The 25,940-nt window shown below is 39.5% G+C and overlaps 1 long non-coding RNA gene across 1 annotated transcript in view; it reads left to right on the forward strand.

Moving 5' to 3' along the window:
- The window catches only part of LOC132526864 (uncharacterized), a 282,639-nt gene that overhangs the window by 230,755 nt on the left and 25,944 nt on the right, over positions 1-25,940 (forward strand). The window contains exon 5 of the long non-coding RNA XR_009542729.1: positions 16,373-16,490. This is a non-coding gene — a long non-coding RNA (uncharacterized LOC132526864). The remainder of the gene's footprint in view (positions 1-16,372; positions 16,491-25,940) is intronic.

Genomic DNA, 25,940 nt, shown 5'->3' on the forward strand with positions numbered 1-25,940 from the left:
ATTTACACCAAGAAAAAGGGTTTGATATGATGGAAATCTGATGGAGGTGGGCTTGGGATTTTACAGTGAACAAGAATATATTTCACACAAACCAAAGTGTTGGCCAAAATGTCTTAGTCTCTGGACCTGATTTTTTTTTTTTTTTGAGGCTCTGCCTGACTAATTTTAAGCGCTTAATGTAAGAAAGAGGTTAAATGAAAATGAAGAAGGGCTTCCCTGGTGGCGCAGTGGTTGAGAGTCTGCCTGCTGATGCAGGGGGACACGGGTTTGTGCCCCGGTCCGGGAAGATCCCACATGCCGCGGAGCAGCTAGGCCCGTGAGCCATGGCCGCTGAGCCTGCACGTCCGGAGCCTGTGCTCCACCACAGGAGAGGCCACAACAGTGAGAGGCCCGCGTACCTCAAAAAAAAAAAAAAGAAGAAGAAGCCACCCTCACAGAGCAGCCCCAAGGACCTGTGTAGATACATCTGTGACCCTAGACATAAGACTGAAGCCAAAATAGTCCATAAATTGAATGGTTGTAATGGGCAAGGGCAGAGAAGGAAAGAAAGAAAGGGGATTGGGGGGTGGGGGGGATTGGTCACTTGTCATCTTATAACCCCAGCAAAGGTAAATACTCTTTTTTCACTTTTCAGCTGAATCTGGGTACAGACACAACACATTTGGTTCTAGTGACAAGGAAGACACTCAGTGTAGTGGAAGTTGGGATTTGGGGTAATCTCTGGTTTTTAACATGGGAACCCTCTCTTCTTCAAAAGAAATTCGTTGACTAATTTACTTACTGTAAATTTTTGCTGATTATGTATCTAATACTTATGTAGAAAACTTGAAGTAACACACAAAAATAAATAATGAAATATCAGACATCTTTTATCCCATCTCACAAATATTTCTGCGGATAACTTTTCAGTAAATCTCTGTGTATGTTTCGTTTATGGGCCTATTTTTTTCCCCCTGGGATACAGTTGGAATTATACTATAGTTATTGTTTCTTCTCAGTCGCTATCTTAAAGACTACCTATAGTCTAAAAGAAGAGTTCTTACTCAAGGATGTACATTAAAGTCAATTGTAGATTTTATTTCTTAAAACATAATTTTCAAATAAAAACAAGCCTTTCCCTGGAAATGATGATTTAGTATATATGAAGTGAATGGACTTTGAGCATCTTTAGATTTTTTAAGCTCCTCTGATGATTCAGATCCATATCACCAATTGTGAATCAGTACATTCTAATGGAAAGAAAAAAATAGCAGTGGATTCCCTATAATATGATTAGAAATATCCTCATTTTTAACATAGCATCTGGGTTTTTTAAATTATAAGTGTTTTCCTATATCATCAAATAATTCCTTTTTATCTTGATGAAATATACATAACATGAAATTGATCATTTTAACCCTTTTTTTTTTTTGCGGTACGCGGGCCTCTCACTGTTGTGGCCTCTCCCGTTACGAAGCACAGGCTCCGGATGCGCAGGCTCAGCGGCCATGGCTCACGGGACCAGCCGCTCCGCGGCATGTGAGATCTTCCCAGACCGGAGCACGAACCCGTGCCCCCTGTATCGGCAGGCGGACTCTCAACCACTGCGCCACCAGGGAAGCCCCATTTTAACCCTTTTTAAGTGTACAATTCAGTGGCATTAAGTACATTCACAATGTTGTGTAACCATTACCACTATCTATTTCCAGAGCTTTTTCATCATGCCAAAAAGAAACTTTATAATCACGCCTCCCATATCCCCAGCCCCTGGAGAAAAATCATATTTTTAAACATCGTTTCATATTAACTACAAAATATTCTTTATATGGATATGCTATAATTTACTGAACCGTTATAACTTTGGACAATTATGTTGTTTCCAGATTTTTCTTTCTAAGACTTAAACATCGGGGTGTGTGTGTGTGTATGTATGTGTGTGTGTCTGTGTGTGTGTTTCTATTTGATGCTTTTTTTTTTTTTTTTTTTTGGTACACAGGCCTCTCACTGTTATGGCCTCTCCCATTGCGGAGTACAGGCTCCAGACGCGCAGGCTCAGCGGCCATGGCTCAGGGGCCTAGCCGGTCCGTGGCATGTGGGATCTTCCCGGACCAGGGCACGAACCCGTGTCCCCTGCATTGGCAGGTGGACTCTCAACCACTGTGCCACCAGGGAAGCCCGTATTTGATTCTTTATATCTTCTTTATATCTTCCCCCTCCCCATATCCTCAAGTCCATTCTCTAGTAGGTCTGTGTCTTTATTCCCATCTGGCCCCTAGGTTCTTCATGACCATTTTTTTTTTCTTAGATTCCATATATATGTGTTAGGATACAGTATTTGTTTTTCTCTTTCTGACTTACTTCACTCTGTATGACAGACTCTAGGTCTATCCACCTCATTACAAATAGCTCAATTTCATTTCTTTTTATGGCTGAGTAATATTCCATTGTATATATGTGCCACATCTTCTTTATCCATTCATCTGTTGATGGACACTTAGGTTGCTTCCATGTCCTGGCTATTGTAAATAGAGCTGCAATGAACATTTTGGTACATGACTCTTTTTGAATTATGTTTTTCTCAGGGTATATGCCCACTAGTGGGATTGCTGGGTCATATGGTAGTTTTATTTTTTGTTTTTTAATGAACCTCCATACTGTTCTCCATAATGGCTGTATCAATTTACATTCCCACCAACAGTGCAAGAGGGCTCCCTTTTCTCCACAACCTCTCCAGCAGTTATTGTTTGTAGATTTTTTGATGATGACCATTCTGATCAGTGTGAGATGATATCTCATTGTAGTTTTGATTTGCATTTCTCTAATGATTAATGATGTTGAGCATTCTTTGATGTGTTTGTTGGCAATCTGTATATCTTCTTTGGAGAAATGTCTATTTAGGTCTTCTGCCCATTTTTGGATTGGGTTGTTTGGTTTTCTGATATTGAGCTGCATGAGCTGCTTGTAAATTTTGGAGATTAATCTTTTGTCAGTTGCTTCTTTTGCAAATATTTTCTCCCATTCTGAAGGTTTCTTTTGGTCTTGTTTATGGTTTCCTTTGCTGTGCAAAAGCTTTTAAGTTTCATTAGGTCCCATTTGTTTATTTTTGTTTTTATTTCCATTTCTCTAGGAGGTGGGTCAAAAAGGATCTTGCTGTGATTTATGTCATAGAGTGTTCTGCCTATGTTTTCCTCTAAGAGTTTGATAGTGTCTGGCCTTATATTTAGGTCTTTAATCCATTTTGAGTTTATTTTTCTGTATGGTGTTAGGGAGTGTTCTAATTTCATTCTTTTACATGCAGCTATCCAGTTTTCCCAGCACCACTTATTGAAGAGGGTGTCTTTTCTCCACTGTATACTCTTGCCTCCTTTATCAAAGATAAGGTGACCATATGTCTGTGGGTTTATCTCTGGGCTTTCTATCCTGTTCCATTAATCGATATTTCCATTTTTGTGCCAGTACCATACTGTCTTGATTACTGTAGCTTTGTAGTATAGTCTGAAGTCAGGGAGCCTGATTCCTCCAGCTCCGTTTTTCTTTCTCAAGATTGCTTTGGCACGTTGGCACTTTTCCATACAAATAGTGAAATTTTTTGTTCTAGTTCTGTGAAAAATTCCAGTGGTAGTTTGATAGGGATTGCATTGAATCTGTAGAGTGCTTTGGGTAGTAGAGTCATTTTCACAATGTTGATTCTTCCAGTCCAAGAACATGATATATCTCTCCATCTATTTGTATCATCTTTAATTTCTTTCATCAGTGTCTTATAATTTTCTGCATACAGGTCTTTTGTCTCCTTAGGTAGGTTTATTCCTAGATATTTTATTCTTTTTGTTGCAGTGGTAAATGGGAGTGTTTTCTTAATTTCACTTTCAGATTTTTCATCATTAGTGTATAGGAATGCAAGAGATTTCTGTGCATTAATTTTGTATCTTGCTACTTTACCAAATTCATTGCTTAGCTCTAGTAGTTTTCTGGTAGCATCTTTAGGAGTCTCTATGTATAGTATCATATCATCTGCAAACAGTGACAGCTTTACTTCTTTTCCGATTTGGATTCCTTTTTTTTCTTTTTCTTCTCTGATTGCTATGGCTAAAACTTCCAAAACTGTGTTGAATAATAGTGATGAGAATGGGCATCCTTGTCTTCTTCCTGATCTTAGTGGAAGTGGTTTCAGTTTTTCACCATTGAGGATGATGTTGGCTGTGGGTTTGTCATATATGGCTTCTATTATGTTGAGGAAAGTTCTCCCTATGCCTACTTTCTGGAGGGATTTTATCATAAATTAGTGCTGAATTTTGTTGAAAGCTTTCTCTGCATCTATTGAGATGATCATGTGGTTTTTCTCCTTCAGTTTGTTAATATGGTGTATCACATTGATTGATTTGCGTATATTGAAGAATACTTGCATTGCTGGGATAAACCCCACTTGATCATGGTGTGTTATCCTTTTAATGTGCTGTTGGATTCTGTTTGCTAGTATTTTGTTGAGGATTTTTGCATCTATGTTCATCAGTGATATTGGCCTGTTGTTTTCTTTCTTTGTGACATCTTTGTCTGGTTTTGGTATCAGGGTGATGATGGCCTCATAGAATGAGTTTGGGAGTGTTCCTCCCTCTGCTATATTTTGGAAGAGTTTGAGAAGGATAGGTGTTAGCTCTTCTCTAAATGTTTAATAGAATTCACCTGTGAAGCCATCTGGTCCTGGGCTTTTGTTTGTTGGAAGATTTTAAATCACAGTTTCAATTTCAGTGCTTGTGATTGGTCTGTTCATATTTTCTATTTCTTCCTGATTCAGTCTTGGCAGGTTGTGCATTTCTAAGAATTTGTCCATTTCTTCCAGGTTGTCCATTTTATTGGCATAGAGTTGCTTGCATTAATCTCTCATGATCCTTTGTATTTCTGCATTGTCAGTTGTTACTTCTCAATTTTCATTTCTAATTCTATTGATTTGAGTCTTCTCCCTTTTTTTCTTGATGAGTCTGGCTAATAGTTTATCAATTTTGTTTATCTTCTCAAAGAACCAGCTTTTAGTTTTATTGATCTTTGCTATCGTTTCCTTCATTTCTTTTTCATTTATTTCTGATCTGATCTTTATGATTTCTTTCCTTCTGCTAACTTTGGGGTTTTTTTGTTCTTCTTTCTCTAATTGTTTTAGGTGTAAGGTTAGGAGGTTGTTTATTTGAGATGTTTCTTGTTTCTTGAGGTAGGATTGTATTGCTATAAACTTCCCTCTTAGAACTGCTTTTGCTGCATCCCATAGGTTTTGGGTCATTGTGTTTTCATTGTCATTTGTTTCTAGGTATTTTTTTATTTCCTCTTTGATTTCTTCAATGATCTCTTGGTTATTAAGTAGTGTATTGTTTAGCCTCCATGTGTTTGTATTTTTTACAGATTTTTTCCTGTAATTGATATCTAGTCTCATAGCATTATTGTTGGAAAAGATACTTGATACGATTTCAATTTTCTTAAATTTACCAAGGCTTGATTTGTGATCCAAGATATGATCTATCCTGGAGAATGTTCCATGAGCACTTGAGAAGAATGTGTATTCTGTTGTTTTTGGATGGAATGTCCTATAAATATCAATTAAGTCCATCTTGTTTAATGTATCATTTAAAGCTTGTGTTTCCTTATTTATTTTCATTTTGGATGATCTGTCCATTGGTGAAAGTGGGGTGTTAAAGTCCCCTCGTATGATTGTGTTACTGTCGATTTCCCCTTTTATGGCTGTTAGTATTTGCCTTATGTATTGAGGTGCTCCTATGTTGGGTGCATAAATATTTACAATTGTTATATTTTCTTCTTGGATCGATCCCTTGATCATTATGTCGTGTCCTTCTTTGTCTCTTCTAATAGTCTATTTTAAAGTCTATTTTGTCTGATATGAGAATTGCTACTCCAGCTTTCTTTTGATTTCCATTTGCATGGAATATCTTTTTCCATCCCCTCACTTTCAGTCTGTATGTGTCCCTAGGTCTGACGTGGGTCTCTTATAGACAGCATATGTATGGGTCTTGTTTTTGTATCCATTCAGCCAGTCTGTGTCTTTTGGTGGGAGCATTTAATCCATTTACATTTAAGGTAATTATTGATATGTATGTTCCTATTGCCATTTTCTTAATTGTTTTGGGTTTGTTATTTTAGGTCTTTTCCTTCTCTCGTGTTTCCTGCTTAGAGAAGTTCCTTTAGCATTTGTTGTAAAGCTGGTTTTGTGGTGCTGAATTCTCTTAGCTTTTGCTTGTCTGTAAAGCTTTTAATTTCTCCGTCAAATCTGAATGAGATCCTTGCTGGGTAATCTTGGTTGTAGGTTTTTCTCCTTCATCACTTTAAATATGTCCTGCCACTCCCTTCTGGCTTGCAGAGTTTCTGCTGAAAGACCAGCTGTTAACCTTATGGGGATTCCCTTGTGTCTTATTTGTTGTTTTTCCCTTGCTGCTTTTAATATTTTTTCTTTGTGTTTAATTTTTGATAGTTTGATTAATATGTGTCTTGGCGTGTTTCTCCTTGGATTTATCCTGTATGGGACTCCTTGTGCTTCCTGGACTTGATTAACTATTTCCTTTCCCATATTAGGGAAGTTTTCAACTATAATCTCTTCAAATATTTTCTCAGTCCCTTTCTTTTTCTCTTCTTCTTCTGCAATCCCTATAATTCGAATGTTGGTGCATTTAATGTTGTCCCAGAGTTCTCTAAGACTGTCCTCAATTCATTCTTTTTTCTTTATTCTGCTCTGCAGTAGTTACTTCCACTATTTTATCTTTCAGTTCACTTATCCGTTCTTCTGCCTCAGTTATTCTGTTATTGATTCCTTCTAGAGAATTTTTAATTTCATTTATTGTGTTTTTTATCATTGTTTGTTTTCTCTTTAGTTCTTCTAGGTCCTTTTTAAACGCTTCTTGTATTTTCTCCATTCTATTTCCAAGATTTTGGATCATCTTTACTATCATTATTCTGAATTCTTTTTCAGGTAGGCTGCCTATTTCCTCTTCATTTGTTAGGTCTGGTGGGTTTTTACCTTGCTCCTTCATCTGCTGTGTGTTTCTCTGTCTTCTCCTTTTGCTTAACTTACTGTGTTTGGGGGTCTCCTTTTCGCAGGCTGCAGGTTTGTAGTTCCCATTGTTTTTGGTGTCTGTGCCCAGTGGCTAAGGTTGGTTCAGTGGGTTGTGTAGGCTTCCTGGTGGAGGGGACTAGTGCCTGTTTTCTGGTGGATGAGGTTGTATCTTGTCTTTCTAGTGGGCAGGGCCACGTCTGGTGGTGTGTTTTGGGGTGTCTGTAGCCTTATTATGATTTTAGGCAGCCTCTCTGCTAATGGATGGAGTTGTGTTCCTGTCTTGCTAGTTGTTTGGCATAGGGTGTCCAGCACGGTAGCTTGCTGGTCGTTGAGTGGAGATGGGTCTTGGTGTTGAGATGGAGATCTCTGGGAGATTTTCGCCATTTGATATTACGTGGAGCTGGGAGGTCTCTTGTGGACTAGTGTCCTGAACTTGGCTCTCCCACCTCAGAGGCACAGTCCTGATGCCTGGGTGGAGCACCAAGAGCCTGTCATCCCCACGGCTCAGAATAAAAGGGAGAAAGAAAGAAAGAGAGAGAGAGAGAGAGAGAGGGAGGGAGGGAGGGAGGGAGGGAGGAAGAAGGTAAAATAAAGTTATTAAAATAAAAAAATTTAAAAATAATTATTAAAAATTTTTTTTAAGTTATAAAAAAAACGGACAGGCAGAACCCTAGGACAAATGGTAAAAGCAAAGCTATACAGACAAAATCACACACAGAAGCATACTCATACACACTCACAAAAAGAGAAAAGGGAAAAAATATATATCTTTGCTCCTAAAGTCCACCTCCTCAATTTGGGATAATTCGTTGTCTATTCATGTATTCCACAGATGCAGAGCACATCCAGTTGATTATGGAGATTTAATCCACTGCTCCTGAGGCTGCTGGTAGAGATTTCCCTTTCTCTTCTTTGTTCACACAGCTCCTGGGGTTGAGCTTTGGATTTGTCTCCGCCTTTGCATGTAGGTCGCCTGAAGGTGTCTATTCTTTGATCAGGCAGGACGGGGTTAAAGGAGTAGCTGATTTGGAGGCTCTGGCTCACTCAGGCTGGGGGGAGGGAGGGGTACGGAGTGCGGGGCGAGCCTGCGGCAGCAGAGGCCAGCATGACGTTGCACCAGCCAGAGGCGCGCTGTGTATTCTCCTAGGGAAGTTGTCCCTGGATCACGGGACCTAGGCAGTGGCGGGCTGCACAGGCTCCCGGGAGGGGAGGTGTGGATAGTGACATGTGCTCTCACACAGGCTTCTTGGTGGCTGAAGTAGCAGATTTAGCGTCTCATGCCCGTCTCTGGGGTCCGTGCTGATAGCCGTGGCTCGCGCCCGTCTCTGGAGCTCCTTTAAGCAGCGCTCTTAATCCCCTCTCCTCGCGCGCCAGGAAACAAAGAGGCAAGAAAAAGTCTCATGCCTCTTCGGCAGGTCCAGACCTTTTCCCAGACTCCCTCCCGGCTAGCTGTGGCGCACTAGCCCCCTTCAGGCTGTGTTCACGCCGCCAACCCCAGTCCTCTCCCGGCTCTCCGACCGAAGCCCGAGCCTCAGCTTCCAGCCCCGCCCGCCCCGGCGGGTGAACAGACAAGCCTCTCCGGCTGGTGAGTGCTGGTCAGCACCGATCCTCTGTGCGGGAATCTCTCACCTTTGCCCTCCACACTCTGTTGCTGTGCTCTCCTCCGCGTCACCGAAGCTTCCCCCATCCGCCACCCGCAGTCTCCGCCCGCGAAGGGGCTTGCTAGTGAGTGGAAACCCTTCCTCCTTCACAGCTCCCTCCCACTGGTGCGGGTCCATCCCTATTCTTTTATCTCTGTTTTTTCTTTTTTCTTTCGCCCTACCCAGGTACGTGGGGATTTTCTTGCCTTTTGGGAGGTCTGAGGTCTTCTGCTAGCGTTCAGTAGGTGTTCTGAAGGAGTTGTTCCACATGTAGATGTATTTTTGATATATTTCTGGGGAGGAAGGTGATCTCCACATCTTACTCCTCCGCCATCTTGAAGCTCCTCCCCTATTCCTGTTTTATTGTTATTTTCAAAATGTAAAGTGTGAAATGTTTCAGTGATAAAATCTTTAACCTTTGCGATTGTTGTCTTTTGTTCTTACCTTAAAAAGTTTCTCCCCAAATAGTCAGTAATCACTTATTTTTTTAGATTTTTATGGTCTGACTTTTTTCCATTTAACTCTTACCTGTACTTAGAATTGATTTTGAGGTTTTGTGTTCAGTGAAAAGTAAACTTTTCCCCACAAATAACTAATGCATTACCAGGTACCTATTTGTTAAAAAAAAAAAAAAAACCTTTCCCACTGATTTATTTTTTTTGTTGTTTTGTTTTTTTTTAAATTGAAGTATAGTTGATTTACAATGTTGTTTTAATTTTTGCTGTATAACAAAGTGATTCAGTTATAGATATATATACATTCTTTTTTTAAATATTTTTTTCCATTATGGTTTATCATAAGATACTGAATATAGTTCTGTGTGCTATACAATAGGACCTTGTTTTTTATCCATTCCATGAATAATGGCTTACATCTGCTAACCCCAAACTACCAATCCATCCCTCCCCCAAGCCCTCCCCCTTGGCAACCATAAGTCTGTTCTCTATGTCCATGAGTCTGTTTCTGTTTCATAGATAGATTCATTAGTGTCATATTTTAGATTCCACATATGTGATATGATATGGTATTTGTCTTTCTCTTTCTGATTTACTTCACTCAGTTTGAGAATCTTTAGTTGCATCCATGTTGCTGCAAATGGCACTATTTCATTCTTTTTTATAGCTGAGTAGTATTCCGTTGTATATATAGGCCACATCTTCTTTATCCATTCATCTGTTGATGGACATTTAGGTTGTTTCCATGTCTTGGCTATTGTGAATAGTGCTACTATGAACATAAGGGTGCATGTATCTTTTTGGATTAGAGTTTTGTCTGGATATGTACCCAGGAGGGGGATTGCTGGATCATATGGTAATTCTATTTTTCATTTTCTGAGGAACCTCCATACTGTTTTCCGTAGCAGCTGTAACTTTCCCACTGATATATGATTGCATCTTCAATGTATAAGTCAGAATGCAATGTGCTAGCTAGGTCAGCTTCAAGACTACCTATTCTATTTCAATAATTATCTTTTTATTCTTGTACCAGTGCCACACTGTTATAATTTCATTAACTTTTAATTTTTTATTGTGGGAAATTTCAAGAATATACAAAATAGGTGTGATTATATTATAAAATCCTAGGTATTCATCACCCAGATTCAACACTATATTTTTTTTAAAGCATGATAAAAAAAAGCAAAAAAGAAATGGCAAAGAAAAAGGAGAGAGGAGACTAATAATCTTACCATTGCATCTTATTCATTTATGACTTAGTTTCTATCAATAAAATAAGTATAAAATAGTAAGACTCATGTAATGTGGTGGAGGAAAAATAGCTGTTCCAAGAATACTAGCTAAGGAGAGCCAGTAACAGAAGAACCAGAACAGAGAATATATGAGGTTCTGATATTCCTGAAAGGCAGGACAAAAAGAAAACCTAAGTTGTATAAGAAGCATGTGAGTTCATAAGAAGTGATGGACCTTTTCTTTACATGAAGTTCAAAGAGGAATGTTTTATTTAAACAACATGGAACAAAATGGGCAATGTCCTCCAAAGTAGAGTTGCAAAAGATAACAAAGCAAACTTGAGATTACTTTTTCTCATCTCAACTTTGGATAAAAACCAAAGTCTGTTTTTAATCACTGTCTTGAGTATATTTCAACTACGAGCTAAAGTAATATCATCCAGGTATATAGTTTTATAAAGATACTTAGCAAATCTAAGATCTTCAGCCGTAAGTTTTTAATTAATTGTACCTGTGTCATGACTAAAAGACTGATAAACATATCATTGTTCTTTTCTTAGAAGAACATGGAGACTGAGCCACCTTGCTTTTGACTGGTGATTCTCAAATATGGTGTAGGGCTTTTTATGATAGCGGTTCAGTCTATCAAAATATGCGTGTTTTAAGGTTCTTGTTCCAGTAAAGATGGAATAAGCACTCTGTACCCTATGTCTCCCATTGAACACAACTGTGAAATATGGACAGAATGCATAGAGCAGTTTGAGAACTCTGAAAAGTAATTAGTAGCAGGTAGATTGGGGAAGAAGACTAGAATTTGAAATGCCACCAAAATTGTTGTGAGTTTATTATTTTTTTTCCCTTTCAACATCCCCTGGCCTGAACACAGTGCAGCCTAAAAAAAACCCCAAAGAGAGCCCTGCGGTGCAGACAGTGCTCCAGAAGAAGCCTTCTAGTCCCAGCTTGAGAAGAAGAAAAAGGGGACTCCTAATGCTTGGACTCCTAATGCTTGGAGACAGTGTGAAAATCTGTTTTGCCTTCTTTTTTTCCTTCTCTTGGTTCTCTCCCACCATGTCCCCAAGGCAGTCCCATGGTGGCAATGACAAAAACTTGACCTGGAGCTAGCAGGAGCCAAAACTCTGAGGGAAGGGCACCTTTCTTTTCAACGGGTGGAGATGTGCTCCCTACAGAGTAGGGCAACCCCTCCATTGCATTTGGTTCCTTCTCTGTCCTCTGCCACTTGGGCTCAGACATGGGTGCAGTCACAGATATGCATGACAGAAAGGGTAACTAAAGCCCAACTCTCAGACCAGAGGGCCACAAAGAGGAACACAAGGGAAATGAAAGCACCCAGGGAGATTGGAGAGGAGAACTCAAGAAGGAAACCCCATAAAGTGATTTATGAACAAATGGGCTCCACCTGAGTTATGCATGCAGGAATCTGATTCTAATCAGCAAATGAAGACTGTGAGAACTGAACTGATAGACCATGGCCAAGGTCCCAAACTAACCACTGAGTGACAGAGATGTGGGACAGATCCTAATACAACTGCAAAGGCTTTGAAAATTGAAATGATTTTGGAAACAGTGCTCATAGGTTGGAATTTGTGACCTGAACCTAACCAGTTTGATTGCCTACTAAAACAAAAATATCAATAATTTTCATCAGATTTAAAGAAGACACAGAGTTTAATAATATAGTATTCAAAATACATCCAAATTACTGGACATATAGAGGATGAGAAAAACCTCAAACTGCATGGAAAAGGCAATCAACAGACCTCAACACCATAATGACACACATATTGGAACTATTTGGCTAAGACTTTATAGCAGCTATTATGTAAATGCTCCAACAAGCAATCACAAACACACCTGAAATAAATGAAAAAATAGAATGTCTCAGCAAAGAAATAGAAAATATAAAGAAGAGCCAAGTAGAAATTTTAGAACGAAAACATGCAATAACCAAAATTAAAAACTCATTGTACAGATCAACAGCAGACTAGAGATGGCAGAGGAAAGAGTCAGTGAACTTGAAGTTACGTCAGTAGAAATTATGAAGAGCAATAGAAAAAAAATTTTTTTTAAACGAACAAAGCCTCAGGGACCTATGGGCCACTAACAAAGGTCTAACATTTATGTCATCAGGTGAAGAGAAGGAGAATGAGTAGAGTAATGAATAATTATTTGAAGAAACAGTGGCTGAAAACTTCCAAAGTTTGACAAAAGACATTTATCTACAGGTCCAAGAGGCTCCTCAAGACTCAAACTATATAAACCCAAAGAAATTCAAGGCTAAACATAGCCAAATTATGGCATTAAAGACAATGAAAATTTATCAAAGGCAGCCAGAGAAAAACAATACATTACCCAGAGGGCAACAATAAGTCATGTGACTCCAGATTTCTCATCAGAATACCATGGAGGTCAGAAGAAAGTAGCACAACATTTTTAAAGTGCTGCAAGTAAAGAACTGTTAACCCAGAATTCAATATCCAGTGAAAAAATCCTTCAGGAATAAGGGTAACATAAAGATGTTCTCAGTGAAGGAAAAGTAAAAGAATCCATTTCCATCCTACCTACTCTAAAAGAATTGCCAAAGGTGGCTCTTCACCAGAAGGGAAATGACACCAGAAGAAAAAAATTGGAACATCAGGAATGAAGGAAAAGCAATAGAAATGGTAAATATTTGGGTAAATATAATGAACTCTCAATTGAGCTCTTTAAAATATATTTGATGACTGAAAGCAAAAGTTATGACCTTGTATATGGGCTTTTTAATGTATGTGGATATGATATATAACACAAGTATAACATAAAGGGGGGGATGTAATAAGACCTACACAGTTGTAAGGTTTCTACATTCCAATTCAAGAGATAAAATACTACTTCTAAATAAATTGTGGGACATCAAGTATATATATACTTTATGGGACATCAAGTATGTATATACTTTAATCATTAGGGCAATCACTTAAAATCTGTGGCAATTACTTAAAATCCATGTAAAGAGTTATAGCCAAAATCACCAATAGATAAATTTAAATGGAATGCTGAAAATATTTAGATAACCACAAAAAAGTTAGGAAAAGGGAAATAGGGGAACAAAAACAGAAAGACAGAAAATAAATAATTATATGGTGGTCCTAAATACAAACACATCAATAAGTACATTACATTTAAATGACTGAAAAGACTGAATACTTTTTACCTGAGATCAGGAACAAGACGAGGATGCTCACTCTCACCACTCTTACTCAGCATGGTGCTGGAAGTTTCTATCCAGTGCAATAAGGAAAGAAAAGGAATACAGATCAGAAAAGAAGAAATAGAACTGTCTCCTTTTTGCAGATGACACAATTGTCTACTTAGAAAATCTCAAGGTATCCACCAAAAAACTTCTAGAACTAATAAGGGAATTTAGGAAGGTCACAAGATTCAAAATAAACATACAAAAATTCATTTTATTTTTATACACTAGCAATGAACATGTAGACACTGAAATTAAAAGTATGATACCATTCAAAGTCACTTAAAATATTGTATAAACTATGTACAGTACTTATATGCTGACAAGTTCAAAATGCTGATGAAAGAAATCAAAGAATATATGAATAAATGGAGAGACATACTATGTTCATGGATTGAAAGATTCATCATAGAAAAGATGTCAGTCCTCCCCCAAATTTTACAGAAGTTTAGTGCAGTTCCTATCAAAATCCCAGCATATTTTTTGTAGATACAGACAAGATTATTCTAAAATTTATATTAAAAGCAAGGGAACTAGAATAGCTAAAATAATTTTGAGAAGAATTGGTGGGAAGAATCCATCTACCTGATTTAGAAATTTATTATGTAGCTCCAGTAATCCAGACTGTGTGATACTGGCAGAGAAATAGGCACATCATTGGTCGGTGGAACCAAAAAAAGAACCCAGAAATAGATCCAACCAAATATGCCCAACTGATTTTAACAGAGGAGTAAAAACAATTCAATGGAGAAAAGATAGACTTTCCAACAAATGGTGCTGGAAGAAGTGGACAATCATAGGCAAACCACAGGCAAAAAACTGAACCTAAACGAAAACCTCACATCTTATACAAAAACAAACTCAAAATAGACTGCAGAATTAAGTGTAAAACTATAAATCAATATGAAAAAATAGGAGAAAATAGTTGGTATCTAGGGCTAGACAAAGAGTTCTTAGACTTGAGATCAAAAGTATGGTCCATGAAAGGAAAAAAAAAAAGATAAATTGGACTTCAACAAAATTAAAAACTTTCCTCTGCAACATACACAGTGAGAAGATGAGAAAACAAGCAACAAAGTGAGAAAAAATATTTGCAAAACACATATCCAACAAAGTACCAATTCCTAGACTATAAAAGAATTCTCAAACTTAACAGTAAAAAACAAACAAAGCATCCAATTAGAAAATGGGCAAAAGACATAAAAAGACATTTCCCTGAAGAGGCTATACAGATGGCAAGTGAATGCATGAAAAGATGTTCAACATCATCAGCCATTAGAGAAATGCAAATTAAAAGCTCAATAAGGTGTTGCTACACACCTATCAGAATGGCTAAAATTAAAAATAGAGACAACAGCAGATGCTGGAGAGGATGTAAAGAAAATGGATCACTCATACATTTCAGTGAGAATGTAAAATGGTACAGTCATTCTGAAAAACAATTTGGCAGTTAACTTACTATATTGCTTACTATAGGTTACTTACTATATTATTCCATTGACTAACATTCTTGAGATGAGAAAATTATAGAAATCGAGACTGGTTGCCTGGGGTGAGAAAGAAGATGATGGTGGGAGAGAAGTGGGTATGGCTACAAAAGGACAACATGAGAAATGCTTGTGTTGATGGAAATACTCTGTATCTTGATTGTATCAGTGTCAGTGTTGTGGTTGTGACATTGTACTATTGTTTTACAAGATATTACCATTGGGGGAGACTTGGTAAAGGCTACACTGGACCCCTCCATCCTGTTTCTCACAACTGCATACGAATCTGTGATTGTCTCAAATAAAAAGTTAAATTTTTTAATGTATATTTTTTCTTTCGGGGCTTCTGGGTGAATGATTTGAAATTCCATGGACTGTCAGTTCAACGTATGATTAAGGTTACTTCATAATAACCTAATACGTGAGTTATTCAGATTTCTTAAAACTTGATATTCATTAATTAGAAATGGATTACTCTGGCTTTTAATTCTGAATTCTTCTAGGAAAGCTGTCTGCTGGGCAGGGTTTCACAGAGCTGTGAAGCTTTTGCTGTGCACGTAGGCACCATCTAATCATTGGAATCCCTGAGCTATGGAGAATACATTACACTGTTATCTTACCTGACTGTAATTTTCACTTTCTCCTAGTGGTGTTTCTGGTTTTGCTTTTCTTAAATTACTCTTAGTTTAGCCTCACAATGATTGAGTTTGTTGGGGTTGCTTGCTTAACTTGACATTGTATAGAAATTCCTATTTGTCTAAGCAGTATATCTAGCCTATAAACTTTCCAATAACTCGACTTGCACATATCTTTTGTGTTGCGGTTCAAAATGAGTCATCCTCGCCTGAACTGCTAAAACCAACATATACCCAATCCCAAAGAATTTGCTTAGACACTGACCCTTCACTGTTATCAGTGAACTATCTTTCCACCGGAAAGTGGGAAGAGCTTGGGTGGATAGGCTGGGAGATCTTTTGCTCTACTAACCACTGATGGCAAAAGAAGTAATGAAGGCCTTGACCTTATATTCTCTGGCTTGGCTACTAATTTTCCTAGCTGAGTTTAACAGCAGAAAGTCCAGATCAGGGCTGCTGGCAAATGCAGATATTATGCTATTGAACGAAACAAGACCCAGATACATTGAACACCAACTGCATAAATAGCAATGGTGATTGTTGTTATGAACGTTAATGATTCTGACTTATGTTAATGTCCCGGTGGAGGTTCTTCCTATTTCAGTCCAAGGATGCACTATTAAAAATACGTTTTCCTTTCCCACAGAACAAAGTGGGCTTTGTACACTTGCTGGTGCCATTTGTGGCAGAGAAGGACTTTCTTGGATTGCTTCGGAATGATAAAAAGCGTGTCTCTCATCCAAGAACTGAAATGATACCTTCAGGTGAGTCTGGAGTCCAAATCCTCAAAGGAGGGATTTAGGAAAGCATTTGAGAGGATCAGGTTTAAACCAAACAGTCCCTGAAGAAGAAATTCCATTCAAGTTCTTTCCTTAAAACAGGAAATTAAACAGAGTCATTATAAGGCAAACTCAAGAGAGCAGTAGCACCATCCCTCCCTACTGTTAGTTACATGAACTTCATTTTAGGTCATCTATGAATTGAAAACTTGATTTAAATTTGATCCTGGTAACCATAGCTCATTTCAAGTACAACAATCAGAATTCTAGGCAAAATGCGTCGTTTTCAAAACATGTAATATACCTGAAATATTACTCCTTGCATAATTATCAAGATTTAAGTCTCCTGGAGTATTATTTTAAGTAGTTCATTAAATTCATGGGCCTATTTCCAAAACGTGGAGCAGTTGAGAGGGCCAGATCATAGAACATGAATTCTTTCAAGACACTAGTAGAGTTAACGTATTTTATTAAAATTACTTGAGGCAAGCCAGAAAGCTGAGATGGTGAAGCAGGCATCGGTTGGCATACTTTCCAGATGTTTTTATTTTTAAGTTTCATTAAGTGAGTATCAGCAGAATAGCCAATGCAAGACCGAAACCCCACCCGGTAAATAACTTGCAATTGCTTTCAACCAAGCCTTCTCTGCACCAGTGAACTGCATATTGTTCTTTAGGAACACAAGAAGAAAGACTTCACACGCATCCTCTTCAGTGCTTAGCAGGGCAGGATGTTGGTGAACACTCTTCTTGGAGCATTTAATGGTGAATGCTTAAAATTAATCTGATTGTATTGGGATTCTTTTTTCTATGAGCCAAAATGAGGGATTTGGGGAAAACCATTCAACTCAATCGGTCTTCATTTGCTTTATTCTAACAGAGCAGAGAGTTAAAGTCCGAAAGGTGGGAGCCTATTGGGAGACATAAAAGTGCCTGGCATATTTAAGGAAAAGCAAGGGGGTCCGTGTAAAGGAGTACAGAGTGGGTGGGGAGACTGTAGGAGATGAGGTTGGCATAACAGGGCTGGACTGCATCAAGCTTTGCAGCCCAGTGGAAACACTTTGAGTTTTTTTGCTCTGAATAAGAAAAGGAACAATCAAAGGCTTTCCAGCAAATAGTGACAAGATCTGGAGGTGGAAGTAGAATCAACATCCCTGGAACCCCAGATCCCCAAATGGAAATCAGGGACTGTTGAGGAGAAGGGAGGGGAGCAGATGCTGGGGAGACAGCCAGCAATGTGTACAGCACACTCAGTTTTCCCACAGTGAATGATAGAAAGAAAATAAAACAAATCATGCTTTTGAAACCAGGAATACTCACACATGTGTAACATACACATACACAGAGAGGGAGAGAGAGAAACATTTTGCGTCCCAAATACCTTTGTAGCCAAGACAAAGTGAAAAAAGTACAGAAACAAAAGAATTAAAAGTCACTGAAGTGCTTTGATCAGAACAATTTTTTTAAGATTAGGGTCACTTTGAAGAGTTCAGACTCCTCAAGAGTACATCTTCTTAGTTCCATCTGTCCAGTGTTTCAGGAAACAGTCTGTTTTGGCAGTTAACTTTGTCTATAATTCTTACATAAAATATGTTAAAATCTGTCCCTGATCAATTTAAATATCAGTGCCTTTATTGTGTCTAATGCGGGCCCATCAAAATATAACTTACAAGAGAAGATTTTTTTTTTTTCCCAGCCAGTCTTAACAACTGCTTCTTTGCAGCATAATTGTTCTCTCAGGACTAAAAAGGAATCTTCTAAGTAAGACAGTTATTCAGTTCCTTTGTAGATAGATATCATTAATATGGGGACCACATGGGATAAATTTGACCCCTTATTTAAATAAATGTCCACTCTTCTTTGTAGCTCATAGCTCGGGGCTAATTCTTTTTTGTCCACCACGGCAATCCTGAACCCATGCTCCGTGAAAGAATGAACTACCATCAGTACCAACGCACTGACCAATGTGGAATTTCCAGCCAGCCATGATTGTCATACTCCCCAAGGGGACCCCTTAGGAAAGGTTCTCTCTACGCATGACACCATAAATACTGCCCATTATTGAGACTCTACTGTGTGCCAGGTACTGAGCTGAGCTCTTCACATATAATAGTCCAGCTTCGCCCCTTATAGCTGTGTGACCTTGGGTAATGTACTTAATCTTTCTGAGCCTCAGTTTCCTCATCCTCAGTAAAAATGGGGAGAACTTCACAGGGTTGTTGTAAGGATTAAATAAGTTAACGCATATAAAGTACTTAGAACATCATACGCCCTAAACATGTAGGCTTTGAATTATCTAATTTAATAATTCTCACAACAAAATTAGAAGCTAATACCATCATGTTTCCCGTCTTATTGATTGAAGGTAAGAAGAGATAAATGAAAATAGCAATGATCATGAATAATACAAATAACTGGGCTATGCGGGTTGTATACATTATCACTAATGTTTACCACACCCTTATTCCCATTGGAAAACCAGCCTCAAGGAGGTTAAGATCACATGGTTGGATTGATGGAGCCAGAATTCAAAGCAAAGTCGTCTGATAGAAATATCTGTGCTCTTTCTGTTACACTAGGCTACCTCCTTCCTTCAGGAGTTCGGTCTACATGGTAGAAATCACTTCTCAATTAAATTTTCACGAAATTGGCCAGTGGGTTTTGAACAGCTTGTGTTCTTGAGTTGACCAAATCAGTAAGCTTGACGTCTTAAGATCATGATTTTTTAATTTCTTTACTTAAACGGTGTCTTTTTTCTCAAGTGCTATGCTTTTTTCTATTTCTTCTCTTGGTTAAAAAGTTAAAGTGGTTTTAATAGTGGTCTTTAAAAGCATTTCTTGATATTAAAGCCTATCTCAGGCAACGACTTGGCCGGGGGAAGGTGGGTGTGTACTCACGTGGGTTGAACACAGGCAGGCCCTGCAACACCAGAGCCAATGTTTTCTTACTTAAGCAACAAGTTTCAAAGCAAAGGAATATTAATGCAGGCATGGGTTAGGACTGTGTTTCTTACAGTGAGGTTCAGGCATGATTCTGCATCAAATCCTCTTGGCTGGTAATTAGAAAAGGCGCAGATTGCTGGGCAGGACTGACTGAAGCCAGAGATTTGGAGGTCAGAGCCAGCCGTCCACATTGTGAGAAGTTCACCTTGGCATCCACAGGCACAGTATAGGCTGGAACTTCTGCTTTACCTATATGACTTTTTCTGATCCTCATCATCTTTAGAACCAGACACAGAATGGAGATCTTTGCACATAAACCATCAGACAACAGGAAATCTCTTACCACCAGTCAAGGAAGGGTTGAGAGCAGAGGATGGGAAATTATAGCCAGGAGAGACCAGGTCTCCGTCATGCTTTAATCCTCTGAAGCTCGGTTTATGTAAGAAATCCAAGCCTATAAGCTCAATGGCCCAGAGACCCCAAGATGCAAGTCTTTTCCCCCTTCCCATCCCACCTACTTAGTCACAAGATGGACAGGTTACAGTAGAGGAGAAAGCCTGGACCTCCTTTCAGCCTGCCTGTCGCTGTTCATACAACTTTAGGACACCATAAACTGCAGGTGACATTTGTATATGCTGTTCCTGATTAGAACCAAGCTGCCCAGTGAGACGGTAGGGATGGCAGAGGAAATACAAGTCATACTAATGGCCTAAAAATGGAGGACGTAGGAGGGGCTCTCTTTGGCTAAGCACTTTCTGTGCAGCATCTCATTTTATCTTCAGAACCTAAGAGGTATGTCCTCTTTTATCCCCATTTTGTAGATGAGGAAACAGAGGCACAGAGAGGTTGAGTGATTTAACCAGAGAATTCAGACAGTGGGATGGAAGCACGATACTGTATCCTCACTGTTCTGCTCGACAGCCTCAGAGCTGTGGCCCCACGTGGTCACAGGATTCCATATGGTAGTAGCCAATCAATTAATTCAGTCAGATACACATATATGGAAAACAACAGAAAAGGGAGTATGTTATGGCTCACATGCCTTTGATATTGGAATATGGCTATGACTGGGTCTCAGTTGAAACTGATCAGCAGCAAGTGCAAACAGGTCACAATCTGGTGGAGACGGATGATGTTTCAGTTGATAGGGATTCTAGCCTTTTTTTCCTGGGAGTGGGTCAAACCCAGCAAAGCCGCAGCCCTCTTGCTCAGGGTCTGTGCTGTTAAAAGCAGCTGACATTGGTTGGGTAGTCACCATGCGCCAAGCACTGAGTGGGAACTTCCCATACATTTCCTCATTTAACAATCAAAACAATCCCAGTACAGTGGTAACTTCTGTGACCCCATTTTCCAGATGAGACAAGTGAGGTATACAGTGGATCCAGGCTTCAAAGTGAGATCTGAGTGACCCCAGAGCCTGAAATACCCGGCTATGTTAGTCAGGGTTTTCCAGAGAAACAGAACCACTAGGATGGATATAAATACATACGAGGAGATTTATTATAGGAATTGGCTCATGCAGTTGTGGAGGCTGAGAAGTCCCACCATCTGCGTCTACAACAGAGAACCCGGGAAGCTGGTGGTGTAATTCAGCCCGAGTTCAAAGGCCCACGAACCAGGGAAGCCAGTGGTGTAAGTTCCTGTCTTAGTCTGAATGCCCAAGAGCTAGGAGCACCAATGTCCAAGGGCAGAAGATGGATGTCCCAGCTCAAGCAAAAAGAGAGCCAGTTTGCCCTTCCTCTGCTTTTTTGTGCTATTCGGGCCTTCAGCGGATTGGATGATGTCCCGCCTGTAGTGGTGAGGGCCATCTTTACTCCATTTACAGATTCAAGCGCTCATCTCTTCCTGAGACACCCTCACAGACACACCCAGAAATAATGTTTTACCAGCTATCCAGGCATCCTTTAGCCCAGTCAAGTTGACAATTAAAAGTAACCATGAACCTAGTTGCAGGGCAGGAATAAAGATGTAGACATCGAGAATGGACTTGAGGACACGGGGTGGGAGGGGGAAGCTGGGGTGAAGTGAGAGTAGCATCGACATATAAACACTACCGAATGTAAAATAGATAGCTGGTGGAAAGCAGCAGCATAGGCCAGGGAGATTTAGCTCAGTGCTTTGCGATGACCTAGAGGGTGGGATAGGGAGGGTGGGAGGGAGGCGCAAGAGGGAGGGAACATGGGGACATATGTATGCATAGGGCTGATTCACTTTGGTGTACAACAGAAACTAATACAGTATTGTGAAGCAATTATACTCCAATAAAGATCTATTAAAAAAAAAAAAGTAACCATCACACCTGCTTTTCCAGCATGGAGTAGTTGAGGTAGAGATCAGTGGGAAGAAGCAGGAGACTGGAATTCCAGCTCTTACTTTGCTGTTTCCACACTTGGCAATTCTCTGATAGTTTTTTGTCCCCATCTGGACTTCAGTCTCTCCCATTCCAAGCTAGAGATATTGCCCTAATTTTCTTACAAACCACAAATCACTCTTTCAAAGACCTGGAACTTATCATGATAAAAAACAAGTCTCCCTTTTTTTTTTTTTTTTTCCTGAGAAACACAATTTTATAGGCATTCTCTTGTCACGGCAGCCACATATGCAAAGTTTTAAGGACCTCAATTGTAGTAGTCCTATAGAAATGGATTAGACGGTGATATCCAACTTTGTCTTGTAACTAGAATAAAATTCCCATGTTCTACCAAGAAACCTTCTCCCCACTCCTGGGGTGAGAACTGCTCCACATAATAATATTTTTAATTTTATCTCTCCTGACACTAAAATTTGACCAGCCTATTACTGTGTTTCTCAATGAAAGATCAAAGGGGATTGGGGGGAATAGCTTCTGTAATTTATACATCATGTTCCATGTATCTGTTGCTGTTCAATACAAACAAAATCTCGGCTGATAAGGACACTCAGAAGATAGAACATGCGTTGTAAGATGCTTAAAATATGCTGAGAAACAAGTGCACCCATGGTAATTCATAAAGCATATCATTGAGTAAAACAGGTAATTAGCCATGATTATGGAAATATAAACAGAACCTAATTAGCAGAACTTTTCACTACTAGCTCTTGGTCGCAGACAGTAAACATTTGGCATATTGCTATCATGCCCCTGTGCATAATTGCTCAGTTGATTTTGGCCTGGCTGACTGGGTGGTAGTCAAGATGTCCAAACAGTCGAGGGCAGTCACAGTGCTGAAGTTTTTGTATTCATTACCATTTCCACTGAGCCAAAGACAACATGAGTATGAATTGGAAGTGTTCTATGTTATCAAACCAAGCTTCTTATAAGAATTCCCTTCATCTGATTTCTGTGTTCCAGCAGTTTCCATAATTCCATAGAAACAACCCTTCATCCCATACTTTCCATTACTACAGGAATGGAAAAGAGGCTGAGTTCCTCAGCGGCAGTCTGCCTTCCACACCCATCGGTCACTCGGGATAGTGTTGCCAGTGACCACCATGTTGCCAAAGCCAGTAGATACATTTCCCTCCTTATCCGTCTTCTTTAGTAATTGTTACTCTGTTTACCACCCCCTCTATCCTGTGATGCCCCTCTCTCCTGGTTTTCCTTCTGTCCTTGTGGTTACACCTTCACCATTTCCTTTGCCCACTTTCCTTCTTCTGCCCACTTGAAACCGCACTTCATTTGTGATCAGCCACACTTTCCCCCCCATGAATAATCACTAGGAAATCTCATACCAGTGACAATTATACTGAAGCTGTAGCTTCCTTTACATTCTTACTGGCAATGCCTTTGCCCCAGCTCTTGTCACTTGCCTCCTGCATTATTTCAATGCCTTCCTAATTTTTCTCCCTCCTCCCAATTTGACATCACCCCTTCAATTTGTTCTGTACCAGTATTTCTAAATTGCAAATCTGATCCCATTTGTTCTTTGTTCTCTGTCCTCCAGGCTTCTCTTTACAAAGTTATCTTGAGTATAGGCAATTAGGGTAGATATAACTCCTTGGGGCTAAGTGATTTCAGAGGCTGGGGCAATAGAGGTGAGCAGAGACTGCTGTCGCAAACATAGGCTTGCTTCTTGGGGAAAAGCCATGAAAGAAGGAGGACTCTCCCAGGATCTCCCAGGATCTCCCAGGAGCAGGAGTTTTGCCCTGAACTGTGGTTGCCAGAATGCATTCTGATGATTAATAAACTGTTTTCAAGTTTCATTCTGGCTTAAGGACGGTATATGGACAAGCATTACAAGTAGAGAGAATCAGTAATCCCCTGACTCAGGGATACTCAGGAAGTCTCTGGTCTATATTTTCATTTCCCCACCAGCCTGTCATAGTGCCTGCTTCATTAAAATTTGATTAATATGACATAAAACCCAAGGTAGCAGAAATCTAGATAGGAGTTTAATTCTGTCTTACATAAACAACATCCAAAGGTAAGCTGCCCAGGACTGCTGGGATGCTCCCTGGTCCTCAGACACAGGCTTCTTCCAGCTTCCTGCTCCATCACCATCAACACACTACTTCCACCACCTGACCTCATGATGCAACCTGACTGCTTGAGCACCAGCCTTCGTGTCTGTGTTCCAGCCAATAGGAAAGGACATAAAAGTTCAGACTACCTTCCATTAAGGACACTTTTAAGAAGTTGCACAGACAACTCTCTTTGGATACCATTGGTCAAAGCTCAGTGTCATGGCCACCATAGCTACAAGAGAGACTGGCAGATGTAATCTTTCTTTAGAGCAGTCATGGTCTCAGCTAACGAATAGGTATTCCATTATTAAGGAAAGGACGAATTCACTTATGGGAAAGCTATCAATTTTTGCTGCAACATCTGAAAGCCCTTTGTTGGAGATGCAGACCTTTTGTTCTGAAAGATTTTCAGCAACAGACCCAACTCTGTCTGTTAGGTACCATCTTGATTCCTCAGCAGGCATTGGTTTATCATTTCCCTTCCAATATGACATCAAGATCAAGGGGATGTTAAGACCAGAGCAAAGGTTACCACTAGGAGACAGAGGGGTTCAAAAACCAGAAGGAATAAGACATCAAATAAATACCATCCACTTAACACTGGCTTGTCCAAAAAATGCCTTCAGTTTTTAAATAAAAATAAAAGACACATTTTAAATTTTTACCAAGAACTTTATTGAACAACGTATTCACCATTTTGTTCCACTACCTTCTGCCGTTTTTCAGGCAACTTCGTAACTCTATCTTCCCAAAACTTTTTATCTTTTTGAGCAAAGAATGTTCCAGGTGCCTTTTACAGTCTTCCAGGGAATTGAAAACTTTTCCATGAAGAGAATTTTCTAAAGACTGAAATAAATGGAAATCCGAAGGTGCAATGTCTGATGAATATGGGGGACGAATCAGAACTTCCCAGCCAAGCTGTAACAATTTTTGCCTGGTCATCAAAGAAACATGTGGTCTTACATTATCCTGATGAAAGACTATGCGTTTTCTGTTGACTAATTGTTTTATTTTATTATTTTTTTTTTTGCGGTACGCAGGCCTCTCACTGTTGTGGCCTCTCCCGTTGCGGAGCACAGGCTCCGGATGTGCAGGCTCAGCGGCCATGGCTCAGGGGCCCAGCCGCTCCGCGGCATGTGGGATCTTCCCGGACCGGGGCACGAACCCGTGTCCCCTGCATCGGCAGACGGACTCTCAACCACTGTCTTTCTCTTTGTGACTTACTTCACGTAGTGTGATAATCTCTAGTTGCATCCATGTTGCTACAAATGGCATTATTTCGTTCTTTTTTATGGCTGAATAGTATTCCATTGTGTATATAGACCATATATCTTCTTTATCCATTCATCTGTAGATAGACATTTAGGTTGTTTCCATATCTTGGCTACTGTGAGTAGTGGTGCTATGAACATAGGGGAGTATTTATCTTTTTGAATTATAGTTTTGTGTGGATATATGCCCAGAAGTGGGATTGCTGGATCATATGGTGGCTCTATTTTTAGTTTTCTGAGGAACCGCCATGCTGTTTTCCATAGTGGCTGTACCAACTTACATTCCCACCAACAGTGTAGGAGGGTTCCCTTTTCTCCACATCCTCTCCAGCATTTGTTATTTGTAGCATTTTTAATGATGGCCATTCTCACCAGTGTGAGGTGGTACCTCATTGTAGTTTTGATTTGCATTTCTCTAATAATTAGTGATGTTGCGCATCTTGTCATGTGCCTGTTGGCCATTTGTATTTCTTCTTGGAGAATGTCTACTTGGGTCTCGTGCCCATTTTTCGATTGGATTGTTTGTTTTTTTGTTGTTGAATTGTATGAGCTATTTATATATTTTGGAAATTAAGCCCTTGTCTGTTGCATCATTTGCAAATATTTTCTCCCATTCTGTAGGTTTTCTTTCTGGTTTTTTTGATGGTTTTTCCTTTGCTATGCAAAAGCTTATAAGTTTGATTAGGTCCCATTTATTTATTTTTATTTTTATTTCTATTACCTTGGGAGACTGACCTAAGAAAACATTGGTACAATTTATCTCAGAAAATGTTTTGCCTA

The sequence above is a fragment of the Lagenorhynchus albirostris genome, chromosome 10 (genome assembly GCF_949774975.1).
Source record: "Lagenorhynchus albirostris chromosome 10, mLagAlb1.1, whole genome shotgun sequence".
NCBI classification, from domain to species: Eukaryota; Metazoa; Chordata; class Mammalia; order Artiodactyla; family Delphinidae; genus Lagenorhynchus; species Lagenorhynchus albirostris.